The sequence below is a fragment of the Phyllostomus hastatus genome, unplaced genomic scaffold (assembly GCF_019186645.2).
Source record: "Phyllostomus hastatus isolate PE091 unplaced genomic scaffold, TTU_PhHast_1.1 phas_scaffold_1066, whole genome shotgun sequence".
Lineage (NCBI taxonomy): Eukaryota > Metazoa > Chordata > Mammalia > Chiroptera > Phyllostomidae > Phyllostomus > Phyllostomus hastatus.
The window spans coordinates 34,136,038-34,156,616 of NW_025334004.1; positions in this window are offsets into that span (position 1 = coordinate 34,136,038).

Here is a 20,579-nt window from a genome sequence, read left to right on the forward strand (position 1 = left end):
GGACCAGCCCTGCTCCCCACGGACAGGAGACTCGCACTCCAGTGGGGGTTTCGGTGACTCTCAGCGCAGGGAGCCGTGCCCTCCCTGAGCACAGGAACCGGGGCAGGGCCCGGCGGTGGGCAGGGCTCCGTGCCAGGCGGACCTGCCGCTGGCCCGCAGGTCTACAGACCCGTCAGCGCCCCGAGGGGCCAGACCTGGGCCAGGCCCGTGGCTGGCGTCACATAAACTCAGGCCCTTTGTCCACCTGTAAAACACGATGAGAACATGCGATCTCTATGCCACCTGGCCTTGAGCTCTCCTCACCAACGGGAACAGCCCTCAGTCTGTCCGTGCGAAACTGGCAGAACCGCCCGGCCACGGGGAGACAGGACAACATCTGAGCAAGAGCAGGTCCACGCCACGAGAAACACGCAAATGCCCGCTCACGCTAATTACCTTTACCTTCAGGAGAAAATGGCGTTGGGTGTCAGGGAGACATCGACGAAATAAGATTTTGCAGCTTGCAGAAGGGTTTTTTTTTTTTCAAGTTACACTACTCTGTTGTTTTAAATAAAATATCAGAATCCAAAAGAGAGGAAGATGAAAACGCTCGTTACTTCCAGGCCTGCAGAGTTGAAAGGAACCCAGTGGAATGGGGGGGGCCTGGGGGCCCGCATGCGGCCTCAGCGGCACACGGCCCCGCCCACTCCCCAGAACACCCCACTGAGCAAACGCTCACCCGCCTGGGTTCTCCCCTCCCTGGCGCCCGCCAGCTGCGGGCCCGGGAGCCGGTGCAGCCAGAGTGGCGGCCCCACAGCGGACGGCGCGCTCCGGAGAAGTGGTGTTGGGTGCCCGGCTCAGCAGAGTGGGGAGGGGGCCGGTAAACGCGACCCCCGTGGCCTGCTCGGCCAGGGAGGGTGTGTGGCAAGCAGCTCTCCCCCGGGAGGGGCCTGTGGGGGCCAGCGGGGAGGAGAGGGAGGCATCGGCGAGGCGAAGCCTCCGGGGCCCCTGGGAAGACCCGTGTGGGTCGCAGCTGCCAGCCTCAGTCTGGGGTCGGGACACAGTCTCGGGTGGGAGCACCGAACGGGGAGCCGTGTGACAGCGGAGAGGGACAGCCGTCCCTGGTCCCTGAGACCCAGGTGTGGACGGGGTCAGCGGGCCCGCAGAGCAGGGCAGGACAGGCCACGTGTGGGGTCAGGGGGTGGGGACACAGAAAGGTAAACCGAGGCAGACAGTGGCCGTGAAACCGCCCTGGACAGACAAGAACAAGTTTGTGCCGGTCTGAGAGCACAGAGGGGCCCCACGGACCCGCCCGCCCGGGAAACGGGCTGGGTCTTCCCGCCCCGCCCGCCCTCCACGGCAGTCTGTCCCTCCCTCCCTCCCTCCCCCCAAGTGTAAGGTGACTATGTGCGCTGCAGGTCACCACGTGCCGTCACCTCCTCACACCGCACTTCATGATGAGTACTTGTCACTCCGCAGGTACCACACGTAACGTTAGCTCTGCTTATTCACCCCGTGCCACGGCCTGGGTGCTCCTCCTCCTTCTCATTGATTCTCAGAGCCCACCCCCCCTTACTGACAGCAGGGCAGTCCCTCCCTCCCCGGGGCTGTTGGGGGGTTTTGGTAAGTGTGGCCCTTGTGGGGGGGACTCAGTGCCGACTGTGGGACAGACCACGGGACACCCCCTCAACAGCCTGCCACTCAGCTGCAGTGTCTACCTGTCCAGCTACCCCCCTGTCTGTCTCTCCAAGCCGTGCACAGACAGAAGCCCCCCGAGCTGGGCTGCGCGGCAGCCGTGCAGGGAGGGTGGGGTCGCCATCAAACCCCACCCTCAGGCAGGGGCCAGGCTCCGGGCTCCAGGTCAGGATGGGCCGGGCTGGGCTGGGAACCAGGGTCCCACCTCCTCTTCCCTCCCGGGACGCCTGGTAGGAAACCAAAGGCCAAGGGGACGGACGGCAGAGCACCCCCCCCAGAGCCCCCCACCCCCCATGCAAGGGCAGAGCTGCTGAGTGACCACGTCGTGTCCGAGAGGGCTTTGCAGGTGGTGTCCAAACAAGGGGGGTGGGGACGGGGGTCCGGCCACACGGAGGCCCCGAACGTGTCCCCCCCGAGGGCCCCCCCCCAGGTCCACACGGCGGCAGCCTGGGAGCGGGGCCTAGAGAGTGGCAGCGAGGAGACCGATGTCCCCGTGAAGCTCACAGTCTGGGAGGTGACCACACCGACTAGGAGGCCCCAAGAGCCTCGGCCCTGTCTGTCTGGAGCTCCGGGTCCCCGGGGAGAGGCGGGGGCAGGGGCTGGCCCTGCGTCTGCTCTGCACCCACCGCCCCCCCCACCCTGATCCTGCTCCGCAGGCCCAGAAGCCCTGGGAGGAAGGAGGTCGGGCTGGGAGGAGCTGGGCCCTGGGACTGGCTTCCCACCGTGGGGTGTCCACAGCCCGCCCCCCCCCCCGCCCCGAGCGCAGCCCCCCCCCCCGCAGCCTCTCCTGTCTTGAGACCGCCTGGCAGCCCCAGTGGCGGGGGAGGGGACGGGCCTGTCACCCAATCAGGCCGCGATTCACGGGGCCCTCACCACCAGGGGGGGAGAGGGGGGCCACGCCAGGCGTCCTCGGAAGCCAGACGATGTACCTGCCTGTTGTCGGCACCCGCTCCCGGCGGGTGATCTGCGGGTGATCTGTGGGACGGTCTGCGCTTTCTCCAGCGCCCGGCCAGGCCGCTGGGGTCACCCGCTGCCTCTGCCAGCCTGGAGACACCCGGCCCCTGTTCGGACACAAACGCTAGGACTTGCGTATGGTTCCACTTTGTTTTTTTAAAAAGACGTTTATTTTTAGAGAGAGGCGGTAAAGAAGGAGAAAGAGAGGGACAGAAACATCGGTGTGTGGTTGCCTCTCACACGCACCCTACTGGGGACCTGGCCCGCAACCCAGGCATTCGCCCTGACTGGGAATCGAACCTGTGACCCTTTGGTTCACAGGTTGGCGCTCAAACCACTGAGCCACAGCAGCCAGGGCCTCTCGTTTCACTTTATTCCGTCCAAGTGTGTCGATGTGAAGCCCCTGGATGAAGCCACCATGTCAGCCGGCTCCTGCCATCCCAGACAAAGCGCCCTTGCCCGGGCGTGACTACGGGGGAGGGGTGGGAGTCGCCCTTGTTCACGACTGGACACGTGTAACCACAAACCCGCCACCGGGCCGTCAGTCGGGGCAGTGGCCGGTCCGAGCTGGGGAAGAGCGTCTGTGACCGACGGGGCTAGAAGGCGCCCTCTCGCTGGGACAAGGGAACAGGAGGTCGGGGGCGGCCCCGTGAGCCCCCCCGCCCAGCGGCTGGGACCCTGGCAGTGGGCCCTGAGGGCACCCGGTTCTCTCGCGGCTCCTCAGCCTCCTCTGGGTGCCGGCTACACTTCGAAGGTTCCAACCAGGTTCAAATTCGCACCAGCTGTGGAGGGCGGTGACGGTGGAGAAGTGCCCGTCTGGGGGCGAGGCGGCGGCAGACCTGGCACAGCATCGGAGGGGCTGACCACCCACCCCTGGGCAGGTCCCGGCGGCGCTGCCCAATGGCAGTCCCCACGCAGGTGTGGGGTGACGTGACTGTCCACACCTGGGTGGGCCAGCGCCCAAGCCAGCGGAGCTCAGGGCACTGAGGACAGGGGGGAGTGGGTCCCTGTCCAGAGCCACCTGCCAAGCGCTCGGACCGGGTGGACGTCCAGCCGGGGCCTCCGCCTGACCAGCCCTTTCCTCCTCCCCGGGGGGCCCGCCCGACCAGCCTCCCCTCCCACGGCGACAGCTCCGACCTCGGCCATCCTGATCCTCTCCATCCAAAGTCTCTGCTCGTGATTGCAGATGATTTTTATAGGGAAAAAAACAAGGCAAGGACTAACCAAGCACCGTTGATTGTCTTTTAATATTTCTCACCTTGATAAAATATTCTCAGGGCACGAAAAACAACGGAATTTATTAGAAGATCGTCTGTGCTTTCCTCCCTGAACAGCTAACTACACAATTCCGCGGGCTCAGCAACCCTCCCACTTAACCTCTCCCCCGAACCCCGGCTCATGAACAAACACACCATCTTCGGGCCCCGTCTCCGGGGTGCCCGGCGTCTGCCCCTTTTCCGAGTTCAGAGTTGGACAGGCCAGCAGTCTTCATTACCTAAGGGGCCCCATGGTAAAACGGGGCTGCTGTTGTGGGGCTGGGGGCCCCAGGGGTGCGGTTGTTGAGGGGACGCTGGCGGAGGGATAGCCGGCCCCGCCGGCGGGGAGTCCGGCGCTGTGAGCTCCTGGGCCGCCCAAGACCGGACGGGCGAGGTGACTCGGCACAGCGGCGGGCTCTGTCTCCACGAGGGCCACGTCGGAAGGCCCCACACGTGGGGGGGGAGGGGGCAGGCGCCCCCTGGCCTGACCTCTGAGCCTTATGGCGGGGGGGTCATCAGATTCCGTCCCTTCCAGGTGTCCTCCTGGCCAAGGTCCTGACATCACTGGGCCTGAAGCGCCCGCAAGCGACAGAAGTTTGGCCAAACCAGTGGGTGTCGCACGCAGTGGGGGGGCACCTCGGAAGCGCGGTCCCAGCCCTGCTCCAGACGTCCTGCCGCCTCCGTGGCCCCGTCTCCCCGAAAGGAAGCCAGCGGAGGGCCGCACCCCATTGGCAGGGAGCCCAGGGCTGGGGGCCAGGCCGCCCCTGAGGTCGATGGGGTTCGTGCGGCCAGTGTTGGCCCGTTCCTCTGCTCAGCGGCCCGCCCGTGGCCCCACAGCTGTGTCCCCCTGGCTAGAGCCGCGCCTGGGACCTGGTAGCTCCGAGGAAGAGCATCCGGCGTCCTGGGCCCCCCCGGCTTCCACACCAGAACAGCACAGACGGGTGCACACACACACTCCCCCCACCATTACCGCCCGGAGCACCTCGGGCCGGCCAGCCCAGGATCCAGGGGCGGGCGGCGGCGGCGAGGAGCACTCCCCGGTCCCAGGCAGCTGCCGTCTCGCTGTGTCCTCCTCAGGTGGCCGGGAGCAGAGGGAGCGCCAGCTCTCTGGGACCTCAGGAGGGCACCAGTGCAGCCCCCCGACCTCATCGGACCCTGAGCGCCTCCAAGGGCCTCGCCTCCACACGCCACCCCGAGGTGGGGGGGGGGGCTGGCGTCCACATGGGAATGGGGTGGGGGTGGGGGGCAAACACGGACGCCCCGACAGGCGCACACGCGGAGTTTCCCGGCGCCGTCCCGGAACGCGCCACACGCAGTGTGCGAGGCGCCCGAGGGGCCTGCGTGGCCAGAGCCCCCCGCTCGGGGAGACGGTCGGAACCGTGCTGGTCGCACGCCTGACCCCGCGCGGGGGCCTCCTCTGGGCGTGGACGGCCCCAGACCGGCCCGGGGAGCCGTGAGCCGCAATCCACGCGGCCTCTGCGGCAGAGAGAGTGTTCGAGGCCGCCCCTGAAGGGAGGGGCGCCCGGCGCGCGGCCGCGGAAGACCAGGCGCCCCCGGGAGGCAGACACGGCGGACAGCCCGGTCCCGGAGGCGGGCAGCGGAGGAAGGGCGCGGGGGTGGGGGGTGTGCACGAAAGCCGGGGAGGAAAGGTGCCTGCGGTTTGTGGGGAAAATTTATGACGGAAGATTCAAACCCCGAAAGACGGCAAGCGGTGGAACCACGGCGCAGGCACCGTAAAATACGGGTGCTTGATCTATTCAAACACAATCTCGGCATTTCAGTGCGCTCTTTAGAACGTGTTTTAAAACACCGCGCGGAGGCTGCAGCGGAGCGACGGGAGGGCGCAAACACAACCGGTGAATGCTAAGCTGGTTGGATAAGCCCGCTGTGCATGGAAGGCAGCGCCTGAGGTTCGCACGCGCGCGGACTCGGAAAGGCGGCGGCGGCCCCGCTGAGGAGCGGACACGCACGCGGGCGAGGACGGGAAGGGGTCACCCAGGACAGGCCGCCCCGAGGGAGGGCGAGAGGCGGCGGGGAGTGAGGATGAGGAAGGGGGCCGACTGCAGTCGAGCGGGAGTCCCAGAGAGAGACACAAGCGGGGAGGGAAGCCGGGGAGAGGCCGAACTCGGGTGGACGCCGGCCGACGCCTTCCGGAATCCGCGGAAAGGAGGCTCCCACGAGCTCCCAAGGAGACGGGCGTGGGGGGCCGGGGCGTCACCAAGGAGGCCCAGGGCCACCCTCTGAGGGGCCCACCGCGCGCCAGGGGTCGCGGAGCCTTGCTCACGGTGTCAGGTCGGGGCGAGAAGACTGGGTCCCCGGGCGCACGGGTTCCCGGGGGCCACCCACCGAGGGTCCGGGCAGCTCAGCCGTCCGTTTCTCACGCGGAGAGAGAGGGACTGTCCGGGAATGGCGCGTCCGGCAACAGACAGGGAGGAGAGAGGGCTCCGGGGCCTGGCCAGGGAGGGGGGCCCTGCCCACCGCCGGGGGTCTGCCTGTGTGTGACCCGAGAGCCCCCACTGCGCGTCCCTCGGCTCCGCCTGCTGTGCCAGAAGTTCTCGGGCGACTCGTGGCATCGCACGCGGACCCGCAGGCTTTCTCATCCGTGGTTGGGTCAGACCCTTTCTCTGGGCAGGGCCTCGCGTGAGACTAGGGCCCGGGACAAGCCCTGGGGCAGCCCGGGGCCAACGCGAGACACAGGGACACTCGCGTGGGTGCCCTGGTGTGCAAGGACCCCTCGGGACAAGAAACACGGTTAGACGTGGGAGGGGGGCGGCGTGGAACCGAGTGACCGACAAGACGACGCGACGGCTCGGAACGCGCGGGGGTTTTCGCACGCCTCCCTCAGTAGTAACGGGGGCGGGCCGGGCGGGTGCAGCGTCAGCTCGGGCCCCGGAGAGGGAGACCCGAGGACACTCAGCCCCCTTCTCCGAGGGGCACAGGGACGGGGCGAGGCGGAGGCTGGGAGGACGGAGGATACCCCGGGGCCGGCTGCAGCCTGTGCCGGCGAGGGGGCGTGTCCCGAGGGGCGTGTCGGCGAGGGGGCGTGTCCCGAGGGGCGTGTCCCCGAGGGGCGTGTCCCCGAGGGGGCGTGCCGGCGAAGGGGCATGTTGTCGGCCCCAGAGACGGGGTGCGCGATCCAGGAGGGGTCAGGACGCCAGCGGGGGGGGGACCAGGTGCATCATGCGGGTGACATGCGCCCCCCCCCACGGCCCAGCCACGGGTGGAAACGAGATCCAGCTGCCCGTCCCGTGCGCACCGGCCCACGAGCCAGACCCCAGCAGCGGGCGGATCCAGAGCGCCGTGAAGACACGGTTACGTTTCAGCCTGGCCACGTTCACCCTGCGTGTGAGGGTTTCTACACAGGATACCTGAAAATTGAAATACAGTTTGACAAGTTTTTTAAAAATCAATATATGGAAGTTATTTGCATTTCCATAATAACACAGGCAAGAGGAACACATACCATATTTTGCTGTGTATAATGCGCACTTTTTTGCCCAAGTTTTTAGGGGAAAATAAGGGTGTGTGTTATAGATGGGTACTACTAATTCCCTATCTATGTGAACGTATTTAATTCTTTTATTTATGCTTATGCGTTGAAAGTGTAGCTCTAGACACCATATGCAAATACGCAGATGTCCGAATGCAAAACACTACCCTGGAATACGACCATCAGTTTGTTTCTAAATGTAAATAAATAAAACATTGAATTAAAAAATTAGCTCTGGCTGGCGTAGCTCAGTGGACTGAGCGCGGGCTGCAAACCAAAGCATCGCAGGTTCGATTCCCAGCCAGGGCACATGCCTGGGTTGCAGGCCACGGCCCCCAGCGACCGCACATTCATGTTTCTCTCTCTCTCTCTTTCTCCCTCCCTTCCCTCTCTCTAAAAATAAATAAATAAATCTTTAAAAAAATTAAAACGAAAGCCTCTTTTCCTGAAAGTCTGGACAGACATGTGGGGGCACATGATACACGGGACGCACACGGCGGGGGGGCTCACCTCCACGCAGTCAAATCTGGGTGTGACCCGAGACTCCCCCACGCGTCACTGCCGGAAACCCCTGCCTGCTGCCCGGGAGCCTCCATCGCCGGCAGCACCAGCGGTCGGCGGACACACCCCCGGGTGGGACTTGTGTCCCACGCGGCGCCCGCACGGCAGAGGAAGGGGGCGGCGTCCCAGACGGTCACGAGAAGGGGACACGTCCACGGGGCTTCTTGGAGAACACCTGCGTGGGGGGGGCCCACACAGTGCAGCCCCCTGCAGTTCGAGGGCCGATGGTGTTTAAAACAGCAGCAAAAACGAGTAATCCCGTAGAAAGGAGTGTGATTTCTTCACGCGTAACCCCCCCCACCTCGTCAGGCGTGCTTTAAAACCCCTGGAAGGGGGAAAGGCCACCCGTGTGCACAGGAGGACTCGGCATTTGAAGGGCCGTCCTCCCCCAACCCGCGAGTCATGTTACTGCGGCCAGAGCCTCGGCCTGCCCACACGTGATCACACGGAAGTAACACGGAGCCCGCTCCTCCGGGGGCCAGACCCCAGGGCAGCGTCGCGGCCAGGGCGCCGGCGGTGAAGGCGAGGGTCCCCGCTGTCCTGTCCCTGCGGCACCCACGCCAACGCCGCCCCCACCTCCCCTGCAGCCGCCGGCCGGCCGGCCCACCCCCATCTGCACGGTTGTGTCCCTCCAGGAAAGGGAAGCCGACAGGACGCGCCGCACCCACAGTCCACGGCCGACGACCGCTCCCGGTGGCGTGACCCCCGGAGCCCCCTCCAGCTGCCGCCCGACCCGGCTGTCTGTCCTTCCTCCCTGCAGAGTGGTGTCTCCCGGGCAAGGTGCCGCGGTCGGCTGCACCCTCCTCCGTGGGAGGGCTCCGGGCTGCTCCCACTTGGGGGGGCTTCGGGGAAAGAAGCGTCTGTAACGGCCCCTGCACCGGCTTCGGTGTGACCGTGCTCGCAGCTCCCGGGCCGCACGACAGGGCCCCTTTCAGAGAAACCATCTGGTCGCCTCCACGCGCCCTTTGCCACCTGCGCCTCCTCCCCGGCCGACGCCTCTCTGCGTCTGCACCCGCCTGCCGGTGGGGCTGGGCTGGGGTCTCGGTGCTGAGCTCTGAGCATGTTTCGCACATCTTTAGTAACCTCCCTTTGCTGGACGGGTGACTGGCAAACGCTTTCTTCCGGCATTCGCCTGGTCTTCTCACCCTCCTACCAAGGGTGTTCATAGATGAAAATATTTTAATTCCCAGGTTCCCATTTTGCATGAAGCCCGGGATTCGTTCTGACTCATTTGTGAGCAGCACACGAGACTCGGGTCCAGGCACCTCCTGCAGCTGGTCGCACCCGGGGCGCGGGGCGCGGGGCTCCCTCCCGTCCGCCACGGCGCAGGCCCTGCCCGCCCAGCTCTGACGGCGCCGGCCCCGGGCCTCCTGCCCACCCCCCTGGCTGAGCCGTGGGTGACCCCCCTCCCGGCAACCTCGGGCAGCGGCCCCACCGCGGCGGGAGGACCCTCTCCGGGACGACGTCCAGCCCCAAGTCCTCACGGAGGAGCGATGAGTCCACATGCACGGGGCCACCAGGATGCCGCTCCTGCTGTTCCGTTCAAACTTGACCTTCCTCGGGAAAGCGCATTAAAAAGCCATATTTACAGATTGATGAGCTGTTCTACAAGAATAATTCCACTTCTGCTATCAAGTGGCACAACGCTTTTAAACGCCATCACTCATGCTGCGGTGGCCGTCCCCGGGGAGCCGGCTGGGAGCCGGCCTATGAATTAAAGATGCGGCCCAGGTCCTCCCTGGGCGGGGCGGGAGCTGGGGGAGGGAGAGGGAGGGGGCGGAGCCTCTCGCAGGTAGCCTGGGCACCTTCCCAACCCGGGGATGGATGCGGCCACGCCCAAGGTCAACCGCAGAGCTGTGCCCCTGCCCTGGAGCCGCCGCTGTGGAAGGACCGGTGCCCTGGGCCAAGCCGTGCTGACCCTGGCAGGGGGTCGGGCCAGGGGCTCCAGGGGACTGAGCCCCCACCTGTTGGGGGGAAGCAGGACGCGGCCCCTGAGGAAGACGGGGGACCCTCCAGGGGCTCGCGGGGAGGCGTGCCATGTGGCCCCACACGTGTGCACGCGTGCCGGGGAAGCCACGGAGAGGACACGGTTTGAGTGGCGCTGTGGTTCCCCCTCTTCTGGACGACCCTCCATGGGACGAGGCCTTCTCCCCTCGGCTGGGAGAGGGGGACAGACCCCGAGTAAGAGGCCAGCAGAGGGCGGGTGTCCTTCTAGGGGGCTGGTGGGCCTCGAGGGCGGGGACTCGGGAGGGCAGAGGGCGGCGTGGCCCACCACGGGAGAGACAGTGGCACTCTGGGGGCGAGCTCTCCATCCTGGGCCCTGGGCTGAGTGGGGCCTCGCTGTCCATCCCCGGGTGAACCCTTTCCCCCCCACACGCCCGCCCTGTCTCTCCAGCGCCCACCTCGCAGTCACTCCCGTGGGCTGGCCCTCCCAGGCCGGCCGGCCGCAGAGCAGGGTGCCGGTGCAGGCAGCCCCGGATGTCCTCGTGTCGGCCTTTCCGCCCGGAACACGGGGCCTGCGGTTTGCCGGGACCTCCCGCTCGCGGCTGCGCCGGCACAGCCGAGGGGCGACCGGGACGAGGGAACGGAGGGAGCGACTTTGTTCTGCCCGCCAAACCCCGAGACACACGGCCGCTCGCTGAGCACCGCCGTGCCCTTCCCAGGCATCTCCTCCACCAGGCGCGAGACGCGCAGAAGCGCCTGGAGGAAAGGCAGCCACCTCCGACCAAGCCCGCGCCCGGCCCGCTCCTCTCCCAGCCCGTCAGCCCGCGCGCCGGCTCCTCTGCAGCGACGAGACCGGCGAGCTCAGAACCAGACCGCAGCCCGGCTGCCGGGGGAGGTGGGGGGACAGGTGGGAGGCGTCCGGGGCTCCGCTGAGGCCCGCCCGCCCGGACACTCAGCCAGCGCCAGCACAGCTCGCCCACGCCCGCGCCCTGGTGGGAGCGGATCTGCTCACCGCCGGGAGGGGCCGCCCCGGGAGCCTCCGCACGGGGGAGGGTGGGCCCGCCGTCGCTGGGTGGCGGGGTGGGGGGTGCAGAATACTCGCGGGGGCGGGTGGTGGGGCGGGGAGGCCCTGGAAACGGTCCGGGCGCCGATGGCGTGTCCTTTCTGCGGTTCCGCCCGTCCACCCCGCGGCCATCGCCGCCCAGGCGGACGCGTCTGGCGTCTGGCGCTTTCACAGCGAGCGCTTGGCCCCTCCCTCCCCTTCTCTTTCTGGATCTTTCCACAGGGAGCTGCCCGGCGCAGAGCCTCACGGAGCTCCACCCCTGGTGGCTGCTGTAACCTTTTTCCACTGTGGTGACACACACGACACGGCCTCCCGCCCTCCCGGGCCTCCCTGCGCGCCCGCTCCGCCGCACGGGGCGCACCCAGGCCGCGGGGCCGCCGTCAGGCCGTCCGTCCGTCCACTCCGTCCGTCTTGCCGCACTGGAGCTCTCTGCCCACTGCACACGCACACCCCCCGCCCCCTGGCCCCTCCCCGCACACCCTCCACCCCCGCTCCATGACTGGGGCTCCTCCAGGGACCTCGTGCGGGGCGGGGGGACTCACATCGCACCCCCCCTTCTCTGTCTGCTCGTCTCACTCAGTGTAACGTGTGGCTGGTCCATTCGGGCCGGAACCGGAACGGCCAGAATTCCCTTCTTTCTACGGCCCAGGGACACTTTGTTGCGGTGTCTCCCGCCGTGTGTTTATCCGCTGCTCCGCGGGAACTGGAATCGCTTCCGCTCTCGGGCTCATGGCGAATCGGATCGTGTTGCTGTGTACGAATACCTCGTTGAGACTTGCTGTTCATTAGTCTGGATCAATACCCAGAAGTAAGATTGTGGCTCAAATGGTGATGGTGGTTTTGATTTTTTGAGGAACCTCCACCGTGTGCATCCACCGAGGCTGCACCCCCTTTCTCTCCCACCCCGAGGGCTCCAGGTGCTCCGCCCCCACGCCGCCGGCACTCGCGGGCCGGTCCACAGGTCGCTGACGCAGCCCCCGGGTGTGACAGGGGTCTCACCGCCGCTTCGCCCTGCGCTGCACTGTTGCCACTGATGCCGGCGTCTCCTCCTGCCTCCCGCACGTCGTCTTTGGAGGGTTACCGGTTCAAGTCCTTTGTCCAAGTTCCGACTGGGTCACTTGTTTTCCGTGGCTGGAGTGCAGGGGTCACTTTTACTTCTGGACTGGAACCCCATACCAGACACGTGAGCTGCAGAGGTCCCCTCCCCCCCCCCCAGTGGCCTTTCCCGCCAGGACACCACCCTCTGGTGCTCAGCGGTTGCTCCGGCCGATACAGCCCGAGCAAGTGATCTTGTCTCTGTGACCTCCCCGCCCCCTGGTGCCCTCCTCCACTCCCTCTCCTCTGCCGCCCCCTCCCTCGTCCCCAGCGAGCGGGTGGCCCCAGGAGGCGCTGGGCTGGAGAGCCAGGCACCGCCCGTGGCGAGAATCCTTGCGGCACACCGGCCAAAAATCACTGTCTTAGAATATGGGGAAACACATGGTGCTCTTCCCGTTGAAGTTCTTGAGTAGGTGAATTTGTTCTAAGGAAACACTAGTTATTTTGATTTTTCTATATAAAGGTTTGGGGGTTTTACTTCCTACATAAACTTTCCCGAGGTCCAGGCCAGAGGTCACAGAGTGCATCTGCTTTCAGTGCCTTATCAGTGTAAACAGCACCACGTCCCAGGTCCAGCCCGGGGCCACCCCCCAAAGTGACCTTTGAACCCCGTCCCCCCAGCCCGCCCCGGGATGCCGGCAGCCACCGGCGTGTTCTGTGTCCTGTGAATTCATGGGTCTGTCCCAGAATTTCACGGGAAAGCATTTTTGCAAAATCCACACATTAGTATTTTGATTCTTTGGCTCAGCACAACGTCTTTGGGACGTAAGCACATTTTCGGGGCGAGTGGAAGAGCATCCCATGATTAATAAGCAGTTTTCCACTGAGCAAACGAGCCCGGACCTTGTTATCACTTCATCTGCGGCGGGACGGAGCGGCGTCGCCAGTTTATGACAAACAGGCCGGGTGATAAATCTCCGAGCCGCCTTCCGAAGTGATGATATCACAGTTAATCTCCCCGGGAAACGCACGAGGGTTTCCGTCGCGTCTGCCGCCCAGCTGAAGTTGCTACTTTCCAGTTCCGTCCACGCCGTGTGTCCTCGCCCACGGGCCTTCGCTTTGCCTGCCCAGGGTCCCCAAAAGGCCATCGGTCTTACTGGTCACTCCTCGCCTGGTCGCGCGCCTGCGCAGGCGTTTTGCTGAGTTTTTAGCGCTAACATCTGAAGTCGATTCCACCGAGATTTCATTTCCACGGAGTGTGACGCGCTGAGTTGAACTGTGTGATTCAGTGGATGTAACGAGACTGCCTTCGTTGCCGTGTCCGTGCATATCTTCACCCCGTTTTTACTGGCATGTCTGTCTTTGTGTTGAGGTGTGCGAATTATTCACGTTTTGGGTACAGCTCCCAGAGGCAGCCGCTTGTCTTGAATGAGTGCCCCTCGGAGGGCTGCAGTCCTGGGTGGACTCACAGACCCTGAACCCCCACGGGGCGCGACCCAGTCTTCCCAGCGCCCCCGCCCCCCGATCGTGGGGAGTGGGGTGGTCAGAGGCCCCGGTCCCCCAAGTTCCGGGTGTGGCTCCTGAGAAGGGTGTTCATTCTCCAGCAAACGACCTTGGCCTTATTGCATCCCGTTCACGGGATCCGTTCACCTGCCCTGCACATTTTCTTGATTAAGGCAGCGTTCTCGTAAGTTTTCAAATCAGACTGTGTGATCATATGAAATTCAAAATAACAAGAAGAGCCAAAATAACTCCAGAAGCGAAGACGAAGCCCTGAGAACTGCCGGCAAATTAAGGTCCCTCGCCCGCGGGGGCCCCTCCGGTCACGCACGTGGACACGGCCCTTCGGGGCCGGCGCTGCCTTCCACCCAAGGCATTCATTTCCCACGAGCACTGAGGCCACTTTTATAAAAAAAATTTCTCTTAATACGGTAAATTAAAATTGATTTTTAATGTAAAATCACTCTTGCATTCTGAGAATAATCACCGCTCAATAATGTTATTCTCTTATATATTGCTTGATTTGAATTGCTAATACTTAGCTAAATTTTCCCATCTATATTCATGAGGAATAGCGGTCCATCGCTTTCTTTCCTTGGTATTTTTTTTCATGAGCGAGTGGGAAATTGTCCCCTCCTCCCCCCTTTTCGGAGGGAGATGAGGTACCACGGGGAGCAGGTCGTTCCTCGACTTCTGAGAGAACTCGCCATTAGCTCGGTTTCCTGCGCGGCTGGGTGTTCAACACACACTCAAATGCCCTCGTAGACAACGTACTCAGGTGTGTCGTTTCTGTGCGCTGCCGTCTTCCGGGGCCTGCCGCTCCACTCACACTGTTGAGTGTGTCGGAACCCTGCCGTCCCCCTGACCCGCCGTGTCCGCGGGGTTCAGGGGGTGCCGCCTCTCTCAGTCCTGACGTCCGCATTTTTCCAGTTTTGGAAAACAAGTCTAGGTAGAGACTCATCAATGTCGCTGATCTTTTTAAGTGTCACTTTTCATTTCTTTCCTCTGGGTCTTGTTTATTGTGTTTTCACTGTGTTGGTCCCTCCTCTTCGTTATCTCGTTTCTCCCACATCCCCCGGGTTGATGTTGTCCTCTTCTCTGTCCTTAATGCACATGTTTTGATGATTAATTTTAAAATGTCCTTATTCCCGGGTGTAAGCATTTAAAACTCTAAATTTATCTCTATGCCAGTCTGATCTATACCTTGCAAATTTTGATATGATGTGCATCATTGAAAGCAAAATATTTTGAATTTCCAAGTATTTTGATATTTTCTAGATATTTTTCTTAATGGGTTCTGACTTAATTTCAGTTTGTTCAGAGCAGATACCCCGTGTGACTTCAGTCCTTTTAAGTTTACGTTGAGTTGCTTGGGCCCGATACGCAGTATATCTGGGCAAAGTTTTACGTGTCCTGGAGGGGGCGGGCATGTGCTCAGCTGCTGCTGCTGGGGCTGGGGGTGAGGGTGGGCGGTCAGCGAGCCCCGAGCCCGCCGGCTGTCCGGGCCCGCAGGTCTCCTCTGTGTTTCCTGCCTTCCCACCCACCTGCTCTCAGGTAGCCAAGGGGGACGTCGAGACCCTCTGACTGTAATTGTTGACTTCTCCCTGTCTTGACGAAATTCTCCGTGCTCCCTCCTCCAGAGCCTGAGGCTTTGTCATCTGGTGCGCCTACACTTAAAACTGTGTCTTCTCGGTGAATCGATCCATGTGTCCTTGTAAACGTTTCTTTATCTCTGATGACAGCCCTCTTTCCAGAACCTTTATCTGGTCCTTTTACAGCCGTTCTGGCTCTTCTGCCATTAAGAGTTACGTGGCCTGCCTCGTCATCGGTCTCCTGTTTGAATACTTCTCCCTCCTTGTCCTGAGCGTACACTCCCTGCAGACGGCCCGGACTCGCGTCGTGTTTTCCCGGTCTAACGGTCGCTGCCCTTTCATGGTGACCGAGACCGTTCCCGTCCGATGTGCCTGCTGATAGAGCTGCGTCCACCGCTTTGTCCTTCCTTTTCCATTCCCGAACCTTCAGTACTGTTCCTCGTCTTCGCCATCGTTTGGGATCGACGGGGAAATTCTCGTGGTCGTTTTCTCTCTCCCGCTGGTGTATCAGCAACCACCCCCCCTTTCCGTCTGTTTTCCAGCAGAGGCTGCTGGGACGCACGCGGGACTGGAACACCCCAGCCGGCCGTCAGCCGGCATGCAGCTGCACGGTGGCCGAGAGAGCGCCCCGAGGTCCCCCCACTGCCCGGCCCCCCAAGTCGTCTGTGATCCTGTCACTCCGCACGGCATGGTGGACTCCGAGACCACTGTCATCCTGTTGCTGTGTGTCCCCACGGCTCTGACGAACGATGTGGTGCTCCGTGAGGCCTCGCTGCTCCGCCAGCCAGGACTCAGCCGTCCTCTTGTCGCGTGACCAGAGGACGTTGCTCACTGCACAGCCACGCAGCAGGTCCCTTCACTGACTCCAGGAGGCTGTACTCGGGGGACACGAAGCCGAGCCTCCTGCCGAATGCACGACGGACCCCTGTGGCGGTTTCCGGAGCTCCTCCTCCGCTGGGCTCCCTCCTCCCTGGTGACCTGCTCTGCGGGGCCCCGCCACGTCCCCTCGCTGGACTCCGACCCGTGTCCTCGGCTCGGCTGGGGTCTCACGCACGCCGGGACCCCTGTCTGGACAATGCCCCCCGGGACACAGGGTGAGTCGGTCCCTGGGCTCCCCTCATTTGCCTGCCGCCCCTCCGGTACCGCAGTCGCCGGCCGCCCGTTAATGGGAGACTCGGAACGCCCGTTTCGCAGACTTCACCCACTCGGTGCCTCCCCCGGAGTGAGGGGGGTCCGCGAGCACTGACCTGCCGTGAGTGCCCGTGGGACGCGGTGAACCGGTGACGTCACTTTCTGTTGTTCGTTGCCGCGTGCTCGTGTTATTTACATGTTTTCCACTTAAAGTGACCTGCTATCACTTCCCATCGTCACGTTTTAGAGCCGTGGCCGCCCAGCGTCTGCACGGGCTGTCTGTCGCCAAGTGTTGATCGCGTGCTCCTGCTTCCACCTTTCGCTTCTCTCCAAACGCCGGCTTCCTGTTCCCAGGTCTTCCTTTGCCTGTGATTGGGGGAATAAACTACTTCCTTCCTTCACTCCCTGTGCGTCTCCCTTTGGCAGCTGGTCTCGGCAGCGATGGCCCTCGCCCCCTCCTGATCTCCCCTCCCGCCCCCCCCTCTGCGGACGTCCCTGAACGGAGACCCCGAGTCTCATCTCAGCGACTTAAGGTCGGCGGCAGGGACGTGCCTCGCTGACCTCTGGTGCAAGGCTTCTCACGGTGGCTCGTCACGGGCCATCCACGCAAATCTCACACGTGCTCAAACTTCTTCACACAAGTGCTTATCGTTTTCTAACTATCTTTCCCTCGTTCCCTGACTTGCCAGTAGACACACGTGATGAGGAATGTGTGTAAAGGTTCAGGTGCATGACGAAGAAAATGAAACTCGATCCTAACCCAATGACCTAGGGGCAGCCACTGAGAAACCGTTGGTGCCCTTTTTCTCCCCTCCAAAGCTGTCCCGGGAGATCTGTCTGTCCTCCCTGCGGCCGGAGGTCCTCTGCTCCCAGTCCAGCTGGCAGAGTGCTTGGCCTGTCCAGATACGAGGTGGCGATGTGCCTGGGGAACGTGGCTCTTCCCCCCCATCGGAAAGTGAATGTCAGCCTTGTCCCGCCCACTCGCGTCACCAGAGACTAGGGTTGGCGTGGTGGCCTGTTGAACCATGGTCAGCAGAACCAACGTAAGGGCCAGTCTACCAGGGACTTACGTGTGAGATGCTGGATGGGTGGATGGTGGATGGTGGTGGACGGACGCATGGACGGTGGATGGATGGATACAGAGATGGACAGCGAGAGAGCCAGATAAGATGGGTAGACAGATACATCTGGGTGTTGGTTTTCCGCTGTTGTTAACGCCATGACATGGTCGTGAGTCCAGGATCCTGGTGGTCACCTGGTGCGGCAGGAGGGGCCGGGACAGACACAGTGGTGGACAGGAAAGACCAGAGTGCCATGTCTTTAGAAGGGCCCTGGACTGATCCTGGAGCCGCCTGTGTCCAAGCGTCTGGTTACGGATGACAGGAAGCTCCGTATTGCGTCAGACGCTCTCAGCCACAGACGGCCACTCACACCTGAGAGCGCCGCCAGCACATACTCTCGGTGGCCGTGACACTGTGGTGCGGTTCCATGACACGGATCTCACTTACGCCATCTCCGCTTTTCCAGCTCACGGCTGTAAGCCGACACGTGAGAATCCGTGTGAGAGTATCCGTCCCCGTGTTGAGTATCCAGGGCTCCCCAATTTGCGGACACGTGCAGCACCGTGTGACCGTCACTGTGTACAAGCCTTTGTCTTCAGGTCACAGGAGGCCCCAGGGGACGGACCCCCCAGGGACCCCCATGGCTTCGCTTCATCGGTCGTGTGGGAGGGCTCTCGGGGGGTTACCACTTTTAACCCTTTGGCTCTGGCTGGCCCCAATAACTCCTTTTCGTAGTTTTAACACACGTGGACTGCATCCCTACTGAGGAGGAGTCATTTTTAATAGACGTCTGTTCGCTCGCCCAGGCGCACGTCTTGAGCTGTGAATTACTGGCTGATGTCACTTCTCGTCATTCCACGGCACCAAAGCCCCTTTCCTGCATGGACCCTGCCTGAGAAGCCACCCACCGTCTGCTTCCCCCCACACGCTCCAGGCCTGCGAACGGCATTTCATCACCTCCACGCCATTGCCCGCCCCACACCTTACCTACTCCTTTACCTACTCCCGTGGCTCATTGTAGGTCTTGATTAGACTACTGCACCTTCTTTTATATTTTTCTCAAGAACAGGAGTTCTGCCTCATCTGTTTGTGCACAGGACACTTCAATGAATGCTGCCTAGATGAACGGATGCGTGGATGGATGGATGGACAAATGAATGGATTGATGATGAGTGGATGGATGGATGGATAGGTGGATGGATGGGTAGATGGATGGATGAGTGGATGGGTGGGTGGATGAGTGGATGGAAGAAGTATGGATGGATGGATGGATGGTGAATGAATGAATGAATGAATGTATGAATAGATGGATGGAAGGAGTGTGGATGGATGGATGGATGGATGGTGAATGAATGAATGGATGGATGGATGAGTGGATGGATGGGTGGGTGGGTGGGTGGATGGATGGATGAGTGAATTTTGCTGCTACTCTCATGACAGGGCGGCTCTCCCTCGGTGCTCACAGGCCTGAGGCAGGGACACTTGGTTCTTCACCCAAGGAGGAGCTGGAAAAACTGGCCAAATCTGAGGCCAAGTGGGAGGACTGGCCCTAGGCAGGGGCAGAGGCAGAAACTCGGGCCCGAACATCCCCTGAGCGGAAAACGCGGTTGGACGGGGACCCCCACAGCAGGTCGGGCTGAGTCCCACGGGCAGCCCACAGCCGGGACCCCATCACACTCCCCAGCGGAGCCGCAGTCGGTGTGCCGGCCGACAGTGGGCGGGTGACCGGGGCCAGGCAAGCCGCCCACACTGCCGGCCTCCTTGGCCTTTACGGCTCAGGCCCCGCTGTCCAAGGTCCTGAGCGCCCATCCCAGGCTGCTCAACAACCCTACTGGGAAGGAGAGGGTGTTTGTCCTCCCTGGGAACTGGGACGCGGTGCTCCGTGACCAGCGGGCACCCACCCTGTCCCCTGTTGCTCTTCCCAATGGAGCCACATGCAGGGACAGGGTCGCAGGGTTGGGGGCTGGCTTTGTGCCCCCTTGACCAGAAATGGCCACTTACTCGTCCTCTGGACCATGGGGAAGCGGGATCAATGTGGTGATTCCTCTCGATTCCGGGAAGCGCTGGCCAATGTCACCGCACAAAAGGGAAGCGGCACCTCGGACCTCACGGTGAGCGGCGTCTCCTGCAGGGCCGGGGTCCCCGCAAGGTCACGAGCAACGGGAAAGTTCGCTCAATAAGAGAGTCCTTTTAATGTGTTTCTTTGGCACTGAATGGTTAAAAGAAAGCCGTTTTAAATTGCCAGCTTGTCTCATTTTCAAGAGTAATCGAGATCCAGGAATAACGGGATGAAATCTTTTTAAAAAATGTTTACAGAAACGAATTTTTCCGCAGCCCAGATAATGGGGGCCGGTGCCTGTTCCCGGTTCAGACTTTTGTTTAATTTAATTCCACCAATCCCGTCCTCCGCGGGTTCATCACTGTCCAAATACATCATTTTATCTTTTCAGTGTGATTATTGTATCGCCGCGCCTGGGAGCGGGCCGGACCCTGCGGCTGCGTTTGCGCGGAGACAGACACTCCGTCTGGGGGAGGCAGCGCGGGCTGGCCCCCCGGGGGGTGTCTCGGTGGGGAGGACTTGCACCCTGGATGGGCTTCCCCCACCGAGCCCTCGGGCGACCTCTCTGTTTCTGGCGCGGGCCCCCACCCGTGTGTTTCCAGCAGACACAGCTCAGAAGTGGCTGCCTGTCTCTCTAGCTGTGTCCCCGGGGCTTTGTCCTGGGCCCAGGTGGACGACGCAGGTCCCTGCCCCGCAGGTCTCCGACCTCTCGGCTCTCCTGTCCTGGCCGGAGGCCCCTTGGGCTGGTGTCTGCAGCTGCTGTGAGGCCACCCTGGGTCCCGGTCACCCTCTGCCAGCGCATCCGCTGCTCTGACGAGCCACCTCCACCCTCGGTGGCTTGAAACCGTGGACGTTCTCCGGCTCCCAGCCCCACGGGGCGGCCCTGCCTCTGTGCTCTCGGGGGGCTCACTCGCCCGTCTGGTGGCCGGGCAGCTGGCTGCAGGGCCTTCCTCCCATGCGTCCCGTCCTCCCACCGGCAGCGGTGGGGAACCGCTACTCCGGCCCCAGAGGGGGACACACTGGGACGCCCAGCCCTCAAGACCTTCCCCGCCTTGGCTCACACCCGGTTTGCTTGTCACGGAGCCCACCTGGCTGCTCTGGAGTCAGCGAGGGAGGACTCCACCGGGCGGGGCGGGGGGGCGATGACCCAGGCAGCGTCAGAAACCTGTCACTGCCTGTCACTGCAGCGTTCTCTTCTGGTGGCACGGCGGCCCCCACACGGACTCCATCCTTCCCACCTGCAGGGCGGGCTGGGTCTG